General features: G+C 41.3%; 1 long non-coding RNA gene across 2 annotated transcripts; it reads left to right on the plus strand.

Annotated features, from left to right (window-relative positions):
- Positions 1 to 116: 116 nt before the first annotated feature.
- LOC148394090 (uncharacterized) lies at positions 117 to 7,796 on the plus strand. 2 transcript variants are annotated; one of them, XR_015859891.1, is made up of 3 exons: positions 117 to 427; positions 1,860 to 2,019; positions 6,896 to 7,796. It is a non-coding gene; the product is annotated as an uncharacterized LOC148394090 (long non-coding RNA). The 2 variants fall into 2 exon arrangements; XR_015859892.1 differs by having other exon boundaries at positions 1,860 to 1,994.
- Positions 7,797 to 12,675: the final 4,879 nt, after the last annotated feature.

Here is a 12,675-nt window from a genome sequence, read left to right on the forward strand (position 1 = left end):
TCCCTCGCTCGCTCATTCTCCCTCCCTCCCTCTCGCTCTCTCTCTCTCTCTCTTTTTTGGCCTCTCTCTCCCCCTCACACCCTCCCCTCCTCTACTGAGGTAGTAACTCGTCTCACTTGAGGCAATAAAGTTGTCCCGCCTCATGCTAACTGCATGAGGCCCAAGGTGCGCCGAGTGTGTCCGTGCAAAATTTCCGCGAGAATTCTTTCATAAAAATGCAAAATATTTTGGAAAAACATGAACAACGTAGAGTCCGTGGACCATATAGACCAAGGTATGACCCACCAAGCTTCTCGGAGCAAAATAGTATAGCAGGTTCAATTTTAGTGGTGCTCAGACAGATTCCTTTGGAGTAGGTTCTTAGAAAACTGAAAATGGTCGAATGAGATGAAAAATGGAACGTGGACACCAAAATGGCCGACTACCTGTGAGTAGAGCATACGTTTAATTTCCGTGCGTAGTGTTGTGATGGACATGTCAACTTGTGGTGGGTGCTGGGTTTTGGAAGTTGTGTTCAGGGTCCAATGTACATTTCTGAGAAGATACACATTCATTTTCTAGAGGCTCTCCCTGAAGCTCATGGCACATATAGACAAACAACCATTCACGACTGGTCAATTTAGTCTTGAACGAAAGTAGTACGCAATATTTTGTAATGTGCCGGAAAACCTAAATGCATACAAGGAAAGCATGCAAATGGGACTTGAGCAGGGATTCAAGTTCCAAACCTTGGAACGGTGAGACAGGTGTGCCAACCACTAGGGCACAGTGTTATCCCAAGATACGATTGCTGGGTGATACAAATTTATAAAATAATGATACAATGAACACATGACCTTGTAGAATGCAGATTTTCATACATTACATATGCATTGTATATACAACATATATATATTTCGCAACCTCAGAGCAAAATAGCAGACTTCCTTTAGTTTTTGGGCTCTAACTTATTTATTCTTTTTATGTCTCCTTAATTCTTCTCATGATGGATGTGACAACCATACATGGAACCCATACAAATTGTACAATTTCAGTAAGGCAAACAAACGGCGTAAAAGTCACTCAATTTATAAATCAGGCATTGGACAAATGAACAAATAGGTAGTAGGTAGTTTTTGAGTCTGCTTTCTGCGACTGTGGACCAGTGCAGGACTGTTTTCCAAGCCTTTTTCACTTTAACAACTCCCCTTCCATGTGTATAAAAAGCTTCGAAAGTCAGATGACTTTTCCTGCATGCGTTTATTTACGCAGCCACATTGGCGGCGTATTAGTGCCAACACGCCAAAGACCAACAATGGAGAGCAACGATAAAACTAACGTTTATCCGTTAACATTCCACCCGAGTGAATTCACATCTCACTTTAATGAAAAGGACATATAGTAATGAGACACGTGCAAGATGGACAGGATATTACTGATCTATTTAGCATTAGAGGTGCTTTGGCGCAATGCTAATGGTGTGCACAGTCGTTTCGTTATGGTTATGGCTAACAGTAATAATTTTTGTTCTCATTAAAGACTTTGTTATGGCTTGATCGCCACTCGGCCTGATTCATTCTGCAACGCTACAAAACGACACACATACTGAGACGTTGAGTGTTGCCAATTTGATTCGTTCTGACTCGAATGTAACGGCCGATTCGCCACTCTATATGATTCAGAGTCATGACTGAATTCTTCACAGTACAGGCCTAGTAATAATACATCAATTGAGACATGATATTTTACTTATGGCCGCAGAAAACCCTAAAAAATTCTGAGCATTGGCGTGTTGATTTAACGATGTTTATTGTGGCTTGTGTAGACCTGCACTGCATCATTGTGAGAACTATGTCTAACATTTCAGCGCTCTTGTGTAGGTGAAGTTGGTATTATCAATTAAGCTACCTACCGGAGGCCAAAGTGATGCATCATTACTCACCGAATTCCATCCTACGTCGTGTATCCTTCAAATGCATCTCATTATAATCTACAAGAAAATGAAGCATTTCACAGTGAGTAATGGAAAGCTTTTAAAAGGTACATTATTATTTATATTATATATAAATTATATGCTTACAACTGCAGTTTGTCAACATTTCCTGATCCATCTATACTAAAGTACGCACCTCAATTCTTCAATCAGTATTATGAATAGCGTTAGCATCGAATCAGTAGTAGCCACAAAATTTGAAATTTAGATTTTATTTGTTACATTATGACAAAACATCATGAAATGGTTTCTCAATAGGAGCATAACCGATGGTCTAAATGAGTAATTGAATTGACTGATCTAGATTGTGCTGGAAATTTACCGATTAATTGAGAAAAAATATGCAAAAAATATTGCATTTCCTCAGAAATGCCAGGAATAGGCATAATTAAAAAAAAATAAAAGAAGATTTTCACTTTCATGTAAGAAGATACTCCCGTAATAGAAAAAACTAGGATGGCTTTGACATGGAAATTATAACAATAGTTTAAAAAAAAAAGCTTAAAAAAATCATTACACTCAACATCACAAACAATAAAGATTATGCATCTGAACTCTTCAAATGTTCTTCTTGGTGAATAGAAAAGACATTCCTACTTAGAAACTTTAAAAAAAGAAAAACTTGTCAAATGACAAGGGGGGACAGAAGGGGGACAACCAACGCCATAAATCCAATTCCTGTATGTGTCACACTTTGCGGGACCTGACAAGCAACAAGTTTTCCTTCGCTTGAGATACAGCAAAAATAGGAAAACAGGCTGGTGTTGACGTTGCAATTAGAAATTCCAAACTTGGTTCAATAGGGCAGCGTCAACCCAAACACAAGTCACGGGGCTGCGAGAGGTGATAAATGTTGTTCATCATCTGTTGTTTTTTTCCATCCCCACCCGCCAGGCCAAAATATTATAGAAAGGAAGTAGACGGGCAGGTTGAGGGATGAGCTGATCACGTGTGGTTTGTTTTTTCCCCCAAATTATATCAAAAGTGACGTCTTGCTGGAGGGAATCACGAATTTTGGTTGGATGTCCATTTTGCAACGAACGCATCAGGAGGTTGATGGGTAATCATGGATTCTTTGCTTCTTCGGTGGAAAATCAAGAATTTTGGTCACTTCTTGTCTTGTGCAAACGTCAAGAGAAGTCATTCTACTTGGAGGTTCTTCTTTGTTGACAAAAATTGGATCATTTTTATGTTTTGTTGTTTTTTGAGAACTCCGCACGAATGTGAAGGGATGCATTTGCAGTTGATGATTAACACTCAAGGGTTTTTTTTATTTTATTTTTTTACCAGGGATGGACTGGCACAAAAAATGGCATTAGTGGCCCTACTCTTGACAACACACTGATGTTAATTGGTTTGCTGTCCATATTGTAAAGAGATTAATTAGCTGCTTCCTCTAAAATTGTGAGTTGGTCTTTTGGGCTAAATTGGACAAAAATAATAATGGAATCGCGCTGCATCGGCCTCAAAAGTCACCAGCCCACCGGGCATCTACCTGCAAGCCATTCCAGGCCTGCTTCTCACCATGTTAAACCAGAAAAGTGCAAAGATGCTTCGTTCTATATTGTTAAGTTCTCTTCAGAAAATATAATTCTATTTGCAGGTTGACACATTGACAAATCATCAGAGCACGTGCATATTTTTGTGAAACTTTTTTGTACAAATGACAGCAAACTCAAGAGATGATGGGTAATACCCAACTGGCCCATAAGTGTCAGACACTTCCTGCCTCTTTAGCCCTTTGCTGTAAAACCCCCAAAGATTTTTTTTTTTTTTTGATCCCTTCTTGTTCAGCCTTTGTGTGAAGTCCTCTTTGGGAAAAGTGAATCTACTTGAATGTCCATCGCGTGCGCCCACCTCCTCTTCTCCTCCGCCAGTTGTGTGCATGTGTAGGAGTACGAGGGTGAAGGAGGACCACTTTGCGTGGGCTGAACAGTGCTCGGGCTTTCTCTGCCGTGGTGTTAATAGGCCTCTCCCTCCTCTCAGCGGGACAGAAAAGCCGCCGTTTGCACAGAGGTAATGGAGTGATGGAGAAGTGGAAGGAATATGTGTGGGCGATCCATGATGAAGGCCTCGCACCTCTTTCTCTCTCTTTCAGCTCCCTCGCTCACTTCTCCCAGCACTTGCTTTCTCTCTTTTCTCACTCATCAAGGCTTTTGCGTCCACAGACACAGCGCTAAAAGTCCTTGTCGGAGTTGCAGATGATGAGCACATGTATCAAAGAGACATAAACGCCTGTGCATACTAATTAGATTCTTCGAATCACGTCGCTTTTGTCCAGCTTGGCGGTGGCTTTGCGGCCGCATCCAAACACATGGGAGGGAGAGTGAAGTCACTCTGTGGGAGAGTAAAATTGCCTGTGAGGAAGACGAGGCAAGCGTCCAGCCAAGCTGCTATGAATTTATTTTTACAGTCACGTGACATGAATATTAATTTGAGTGTCGATTTCATTTCTCTCCCCCACGTTGGTCAGCAGTTGCGCCTGTCGTCATTCTCAGAAACAGCATCAGGTTTGGAACCTGGTAGATGTTTTTGGAGAGCAGGTTGCTGATCAATTTGGGGAGCTGCCTGTGAAGCTAGTCAAGTTTGGATCGTGCAAAATTCCAGTAGGCTAGCATTTGCTCGCCCAGTAAAGAGGGGAATTGTCATAATTGTTTGTGTACACCACAGCAACACTGAATCTTGCGATCAATTAGGTGTCGACGTAATTGCAACAGGAGCCAGGAGGACTTCGTCCTCCCCCGCATTAAAATCGGGGGGCATCGCTTATAAAACAGCAACACGGGAGAATTTTCCGTCTTTTACAGGCAATGTGAAAGGTTGGGTTAAGCCTGCGGCGGCACACGGCGAGCTTTAAAAATCGTCAGCCGACTTCCTAACTATGAGCGACCCCACACGTGGTGAGAAAAAAAGTCACGTACTGTATGTGGTGTGCAGCCACGCGGCAAGAGCAACACATCGACACAAAGGGATTTCGTGCTCGTTCGTCCCAGAGGGACATGACGCACGGTGTGAAGTCGGGCCAAAAAAATCCAACATGTTGAATATCCCCGATTTGAGGTCAGACGTCCTTCTGATTAGCCCAAGCGCACCAAACACGGCAGGATTATCCGACAAGAGTATCTTTGGAGCCATTAATAGAATCGGGGCTGACCTACGATTGTTGGAAGGGGAGATTCGGGGGTTAAATTCGGGCTTTCGTAAAGGAATGCTTGGGTTCTAAAGTTTTTTTTGCAGTCCTTCAAACTTGGATTTGTTGTTGGGCTGTTGTTTTGGTTAAACCAACCAGACACAGATTGGGATTCTGAGATTTGAAAGTAATAAGAAAGATATTTGTAATCAAATCTCTCTTGCCATGATCGACCTTAAATCAATGACCTGATTCAGAGTTTGAATCCGTAAAATCAAACCAATTTCACAAGCAGCTTTATCCACACGCAGATGATTCAATCCCCAAAAGTTGAACTTGCAAACGGCTGAAAGCAAAGAAAACAATTATTTCTTTTGTTTGTTTGCATGTTTTGCTATTGGGCACACATGATGGATGCTACTTCATTGTCTTCATCTTCTTCTCTGCCTCCTTGTGAAGAGGCGTCGCACTCCCAAGCTCTTTTGTCCTTGGCTTGTTGCGATGATGACAGCAAGCCGCTCGCATAATACGCTTGTCCTTGAGCGCACTGTGATTATTGTAGTGTAGACAAAAGACTTTCTTATAAATTATCCACTATTGTAAACAAGCGGTGCCATCACAAATAAAAAATAATAAATGTCAAGATTTTTTCCAATTAAACTTTCCATTATGTTGAACGAGATGGGTCTGGCGGGGAGGTGTTGAATGGCATTTGTATTATTTTTTGCCTCAAATGAAATATGTAGTCATCCTTTGAAAAAAAATACTGAAGAGCGATTTTGTTAACCTCCATGTTTGGTTGCACAACATGCACAGATGGACCCGGTCTTCTTGAGGCAGCGGATTAAGACAGAAAATGTCTTTATTTTCAGAAGCAAACAGCAGCAGATGAATCTTCCTGATGAAGATGAGTGACTTGTGTGAGTGCAGTTTGATATCAGGAGAGACACATTGGGGGCTTAGGAAGGGGGGCTTCCCCTCCTTTTCTGAGAGAAGGGTGGACCTATCATTTTTTTCATTGACAGGAAACACTCACCACAAACCGTTTTCTCCTGTCCCGACCAACTACACACACATGGAACCCCCCCGCCCCACCCCCAACACACACACACACAGGGCTGGTATTCACTTTACAAATGATTTTTCACTTCACATTCAAATGTCCAAGGGAGTTAACTAGAACATTTGTCTTTGTGATTTCCCTTTACCTTGAATGAGGAATTCCCCTGCTGTTTTTTCCCCATCTCTCACTCCTTTGACTCGAAAGACTCCATCGAGACCTGCTCGAGTTATGACGTTCTCGGCTTTGTCTCGTGACTTCTCAGATGTCTACTGGAAGGAAAAAGAAAGTCTTGCATCATTTCATGCCGCTCAGAAAAAAAACTTTTATCGGCCAGGAGTCAAAATACTTTTTTTGTCCATGCAGTGTATCAAGAGTATCAAAACAATCAGCCAAAAGTAGCAATCACGTTTTAATTTGGAGTTTGATTTTTTTCAGAAAAATATTTGGGGGGGTCATTCATGTTCCAGCCATGACTATAAATTTTGACTTAAATTCCTTGTCTGGCATGCACAAACTTGGCCAATAAAGCTGATTCTGATATAATATAAAAACAGTGACAATTGCCAGTCCTGTTAAGTTGGTGTTGTTTTAAAGAGTAAGTCATTTTTTGTATTTTCCAGATAAAGCACTGTGACGGACATGCTTTGTACACACAGTTGTGCACACAATGCTTTTCTGTTACACACAACACGGCTTGATTCTCTTCCTCCTCGGGTACTTAATCTTCCAGATCACCTGTCGGTATAATGAGTCAACAGCAAAAGCAGCAATCCTGCTGCAGAATCTGCGTGGCAACGAATAAGGCAGAGGAGGACGTGGAGGAGGAGGCGCACCTAGGGGAAGACCTCTCTGTGGAAACGAAGCCTGGTCCACCTTTGTGTGTCAGCTTTGCCTCCTCCTCCCAGCTGCTTTCTACACCTACGTTGTCCTCCAACTTCCCGCTCCCTTTGCTCCATCCTCCATTTCCATCCTCCTCACATCAAAGACACCAATGCCCTTAATGCAAAAATGTATGACTTTTCCCATTGTTTCACTGAGTTAAACAGACTTTCAAGCACCATTTCCATTTTTTTCTGCCTTTTTGGCATTATGTAACGTTACGTAATTGTATCCGGATATTTGAGAGAACATTTGTCAGACTCTCACTGACAAACTTTTATTCTCACACGGACACGCTTGCAATAAATGCCGCATTGAGGATGATCTCTGGTATTCAGACGCAGCTGCTTCTTGAGAGAAGAGGGCAGGCCAGGAATGGCGGATTCAATTGATGCTTTACATGTTAAATAATAAAGAAAATGTTATGTGATGATGGTTTAACCTTGTTTGTATTGATTGAAATTTGTGAAGACTAAGTACCTACTTAATTTAATCACGATAGAGTGCCCGGCATTGGCATGCACATTTTTACCCAAATTTCAGATTCAACAGTTAAACTAAGGCTATGTTGAGAATTTTTGTCAAATTTGATCATTTTATGGACATTGCAAAAAAAGATGCGACCTAATGTGAAGGGAATGCGTCCGCAAAGAAAAACACATGCACACGTATATAGAAGTAAATATGGCGCCGGATGTCGATCTCACACCTGACCAAATTGAAATAGAGTCAGTCATAACCTAGAGAATCCTCTTAGCTACAACAAAGCTAATATATAATGGAAAGTACTGTAATATTTTTTTTGTCTCACTTGTGCAGCCTGCCGCGGCCCGGTACCGGTCCGGGGCCCGGTGATTGGGGACAATCACACTAATCATCTGATTGCTGTGCGAAAGCGCACGATTACGGCTATATCGCCCTTGCTACTTTCTGTGCACTTCCAGATGGACTACCCAATCATGATCTTTTTTTTCTGCTACCATGTACAGAGTAGTCTTTATTTATTTCGTGTCTCACACAAGCATTTAGTAGCTGAGTTGAGTGAATAGATGGAGCAGTTGAGGTCATTGCATTGCAGTGTTTTTGTGGGTCATTTGCCCCCCTCACCAGTTCAACACCTCTCCTTTTAACAGCAAGTCATAATGAAAGCTGAAGGTTTTGCAGCCACAAAGAAAGCGAGAGAAAAACAGTGAGAATGGCTGTTTGGTTTCTAGGCAACAGTGAACGCCGGGCCGCGGCGAGGGGCTGCAGGGTGGGTTTCCGAGTTCCCATGTTTTCTGCCTTGTCTCCACATTCTCTTCCTGAGGAATGTGACCCACCTGACCCCTGTGAATGCGTCTGGATGGAGCCGCCCCTCCCGGCGTACAATCACCGTGCACTGTAATCGAAAAGCCTTTATGAAAGCAACTCTCGCATTCCCTTTTTCTCGCCCCTTTAGCGCAGAAATAGACCAAAATAATAACACTGATTGATTTTGATGTACATTTTTTTCGAATTGTATTCTCTTTTTGAATTCTGGTTGTATGATTTTGTTTCGGCAATTGTATTTACATTTACAGTACAGTTACATTTTCAGAAGCTCACCACCAATCAAACTAACAACAGAACGAAATACAAAGTACAACCAAATATTGTTTTTTGTCAATAACCATAAGTCCAAAATGGTAAAAAAAACAAAAACAAATTATTTTCTGCACACAGCTCATCCTCACTTTGGTCACAAGCCTATCCCAGGTGACTTTACACCCTGAACTTGTCGTAAGCCGATCACAGGGCACAAAGGGACTCACATTCACATTATCAGAGGAATTACTGGAAGAGAAAGACATGTAGGCACTGCACAATCCAAATTCCAACCCTCGTCCTCTGAGCTCTGACTCAGTCAGTTTCTATGCTGCCCAACAGACAAACCCAAAATGCAGGATAATAAAATATTACGATCGCTGGCGTTTTTGAACAAAAGTTAAATAATATATATCATTTATTTATACATACAGTACAGTGGGCGTTCGCATACACACGTCTCAGCACATATTGAGGGGGATTTTTTTTCATGTTTTTAAAAAAATTTGGGGGTGGGCAAACCTTGATTTTCATGCTAAACTCTTAATTGTGGTATATTATTCATTCTTATTAGGATTATTAATGTTTATTATTTATCATCATTATTTCAAGTGTATGGGCATCAATTAGTCACTGAGCCAATATACTGCATGGAAACACACAGGAAGCCTCAAAAACAAAATCAATTGTGGACATTTGATATTTCTACAGGTGCTATGTCCAGATCACCTGTCACAGTGCTTCACCAATGAGCCGAACTGTCTCATCCTGTTTTGCCGAATGCAGAAGTTGCTTGTGTATCGTAGAACCGCTACTTACTAGTAAACAGACAAACGGAGAAGGAAGACAAGACCCATATATGAATTAAAAATTTGTTGTGCAAGTGTACCTAATGCTGTGGCACGTGAGTGATATGTTTATGCGTCTGAGAGAAAGAAGCGGCAGTGATGGTTGGCTCACGGGCCGCCTGCAGTAGAGTGCAACATGGAGGTGTACGGAGGACGATGAGACAGAAGGCCATGATACACACTCCATCTGGACACACACTCATTGTGAGCAGAGTGTGAAAGAAAAAGAAAAACAAGAAGAAGGGGAAAGAGAACAACATCATCATGTAGACCCGTAGAAACAAAAGACATATTCAAGGATTGATTTGTAAAAAATTCTCAATGTTCAAAATTGACGAATGGAGATGCGAGTAGGCAATTTTTTTTTTAATAAACCTGAAATAGGTGTTAAGTTGTTTTTATATGCACTAAACAAATCCTACGCCTGGCTGAAATCCTGCAAACTCACACATGCTGAGGTGTTGAGCAAATTGACATCTGACCCTTGCAAACGGCTCATGCTCGTTCACAAGCGTTACATGAAAGGGAGCAACAGCAGCGAACCACAATCGCATCCTCCTACAGATGCCTCAACAGTCACGATTCTTTGCAAGCGCGTGCATAGAAACACACACACAAACACACACACACACACACTTATTAACTGTGATTATGCACACATGCTTTTTCTGCACATATAATCATGAAAATTACATGAGTGTACGATGAAGATGAGCAGCACGAAAAATGTCGAGAAAAGCGTCTCTGCCACGTCTACATATCTTTAGAAAATATATATATATTGAAGTGGCTGTCATAAAGAAATTACAATTTCTACACAACTCCACCCTCAAGGCTTGGCGTTAGCAGCTATGGTAACTTAATTTGAAGCAACACCGATTTTGCCCAACATGAGCCTCAATGCATGATAGCAGTTAGCATAGTGGGAAGCAGCTGCTACTCAAAGAACATTTCTGATGAGAATGTACATTCAAATGTAATACCATGGCTACAGTCAACGATAGACCTAAGTTAACGTAATTAATTTGGGGGGCAAAATTATTGGAACAGATAAATAGAATAACATGAATATAGACAATATCTACTTGTAATAATGATGCACTTATTGTTGGGAGCCATTGACATGACCAAATATTTTGTGATTCTTTTCTAGGTTTTTGCTTTTATTGGGAATTATTCTATTCTGATTTCATTTACTCTCCTCTTTAGCAAGTCGAATTCATGTTGGACAGGTTTTAAGTGTGGCGATTGATTTGGGCAATGTGACTTCTTGCTTCTTTATTGATTTATTTTTGCCAGTGTATTTTGGCTCATTATCTTGCTGCATAATGAGGGTTGCATCTTTCTTTACATTGACAGACAAAATGTTCCTTCTAATGTTTTACAGCAGTCGCTGGTTGGGGCCTAATTACAATTAGATTTATAAAAGTGTAGATTTAATTTATTTTTAAGCATTTTCTTTTTTATTTTGTTGACGAAATCATTTTTTCAATTTTAGTTTTACCGTTACTTTTTGTTAACTATAATAAACTTGCTTAGTTTATTATATTAACCGGGCGATACTTTCACCTCATGATAGAATCAACCGATTCTACAAATCTCTAAGGTGCTTATACTCCCTTTGGATGGGTATTTGGAAACAGAACAAGCAGGATTTTCTCCTCATGATAGAGCAATCGATTCTACAAATCCCAAAAGATGCTCACATTCCCGGTGGATTTTTTTTTTGCTCTCAAACATAAAGGTGACTTCACCGGGGCCATCTTTTGGGAGCCAGTTTACAGGCTGCAGGCTGTGGCCGAGAATAGCACGCGATATGATGCTCCTCATGCATGGCGAGATGAATAAATATGAAGATAACCTGGCCCTCTGCTGCACTTTTTTGCTGCCCCCCCATATGTATCTACTGAAGAGAAAGCACACCAGCCCCTGGCCATCATCGTCGATGGACTCACGTGTTTGTTCGTCTTAGTGCCTCGCCATCTGACTTTGTGCAATAGTGTGTAGTTTTGTGTTTATGTGTGGGCGGCTGTGTAGGAGTGTGGTGCGCTTGCTTTGGTGCGCGGCTGTGTAGGAGTGTGGTGCGCTCGCTTGCTTGCTTTTTAACAGAGCTTCCAGTTGGACACATTTATGAATCTTTTGTTATATTCTTCGTCTCCTATTCAGCTCGCCATCGGAGCCGGCAGCACTGCTCAAGTGCTGTGTTGCCCTTCAACGAAGAGGGAGGGAATAAAAGAAAAAAGCACTTGTTGGATCCGAAGAGGGAGGGGAATAAAAGAAAAAAGGACTTGTTGGACTTGGAACAGGTGATTCTGCCTTGATCAGTGCATGAAATAATGATAGATGGAAGTCAATTAGAAATGTTCATGAATATGAATGATAAACATTTGTTCTGAAGATGTAAATTGTTTGGCTGATCTTTGTACGCGTGGACGAAAAAGAGGTGTGGGTGGAAAGACTATTAGCAGCTCCAAAAAGACGAGATGAACAAAGGGAAATAATCTAAATTATTAACGCACAAACGGTGCCTCCTACATTTAAAACAATAAACATACCCAAACATATGTTGGAATAGCAATATTAAAATGTGGATATCCTGTGTGACATCACGCAAAATTTCACATCACTAAGTCAAAGCAGCCGTTCCGTCAATTTTGTAATTCACCTGTTAAGTGGACACTGGCATGCTCAGTTTTAAAAAACATTAAAAGTTCGAGCCGTGATTACTTTGTTGAGGTGGAAACGCATTTCAAAGTCGCCAAGAGTCTAGTTACACTGACTTTTAAATGATCATAATGTTTTCTGTGCCGCTCACTGCATACATAAAATTACCCTTAAACAACCACAGCATAGACTGGACTTTCTATCATCTTTGATGATTAATGTACCTGATTGTCAGATGTAGTTAATCTCAAGTACTTGCAAATATATACGTGTCTGTCTGTGTGGGTGTCTCCGAGATTGAACCGCCTAAGAGAGAAAACATTCTCTAAAAGCCATCGCGCATTGAATTGCGGCGCTCAAGGTCGGATCGGAGAGCGCCATGAAGCGACGGTGCGTGGGCGGATGGGCTGAGCGGCGCTCAGCAAACGGAAGGGACGCACTAACCGTGTGACTACTGTAGATGGTCAATTACCTGGACGTCTAATGTGACAGGTTTTTCCTCTGGCTTTCAGGCAAATATCATCGAGGTTTAAGGTCTTGTCACGTTGCCCTTATA

Source organism: Syngnathus floridae, chromosome 8 (assembly GCF_059516105.1).
Source record: "Syngnathus floridae isolate MCC-2025c chromosome 8, RoL_Sflo_1.0, whole genome shotgun sequence".
Classification (NCBI taxonomy): domain Eukaryota; kingdom Metazoa; phylum Chordata; class Actinopteri; order Syngnathiformes; family Syngnathidae; genus Syngnathus; species Syngnathus floridae.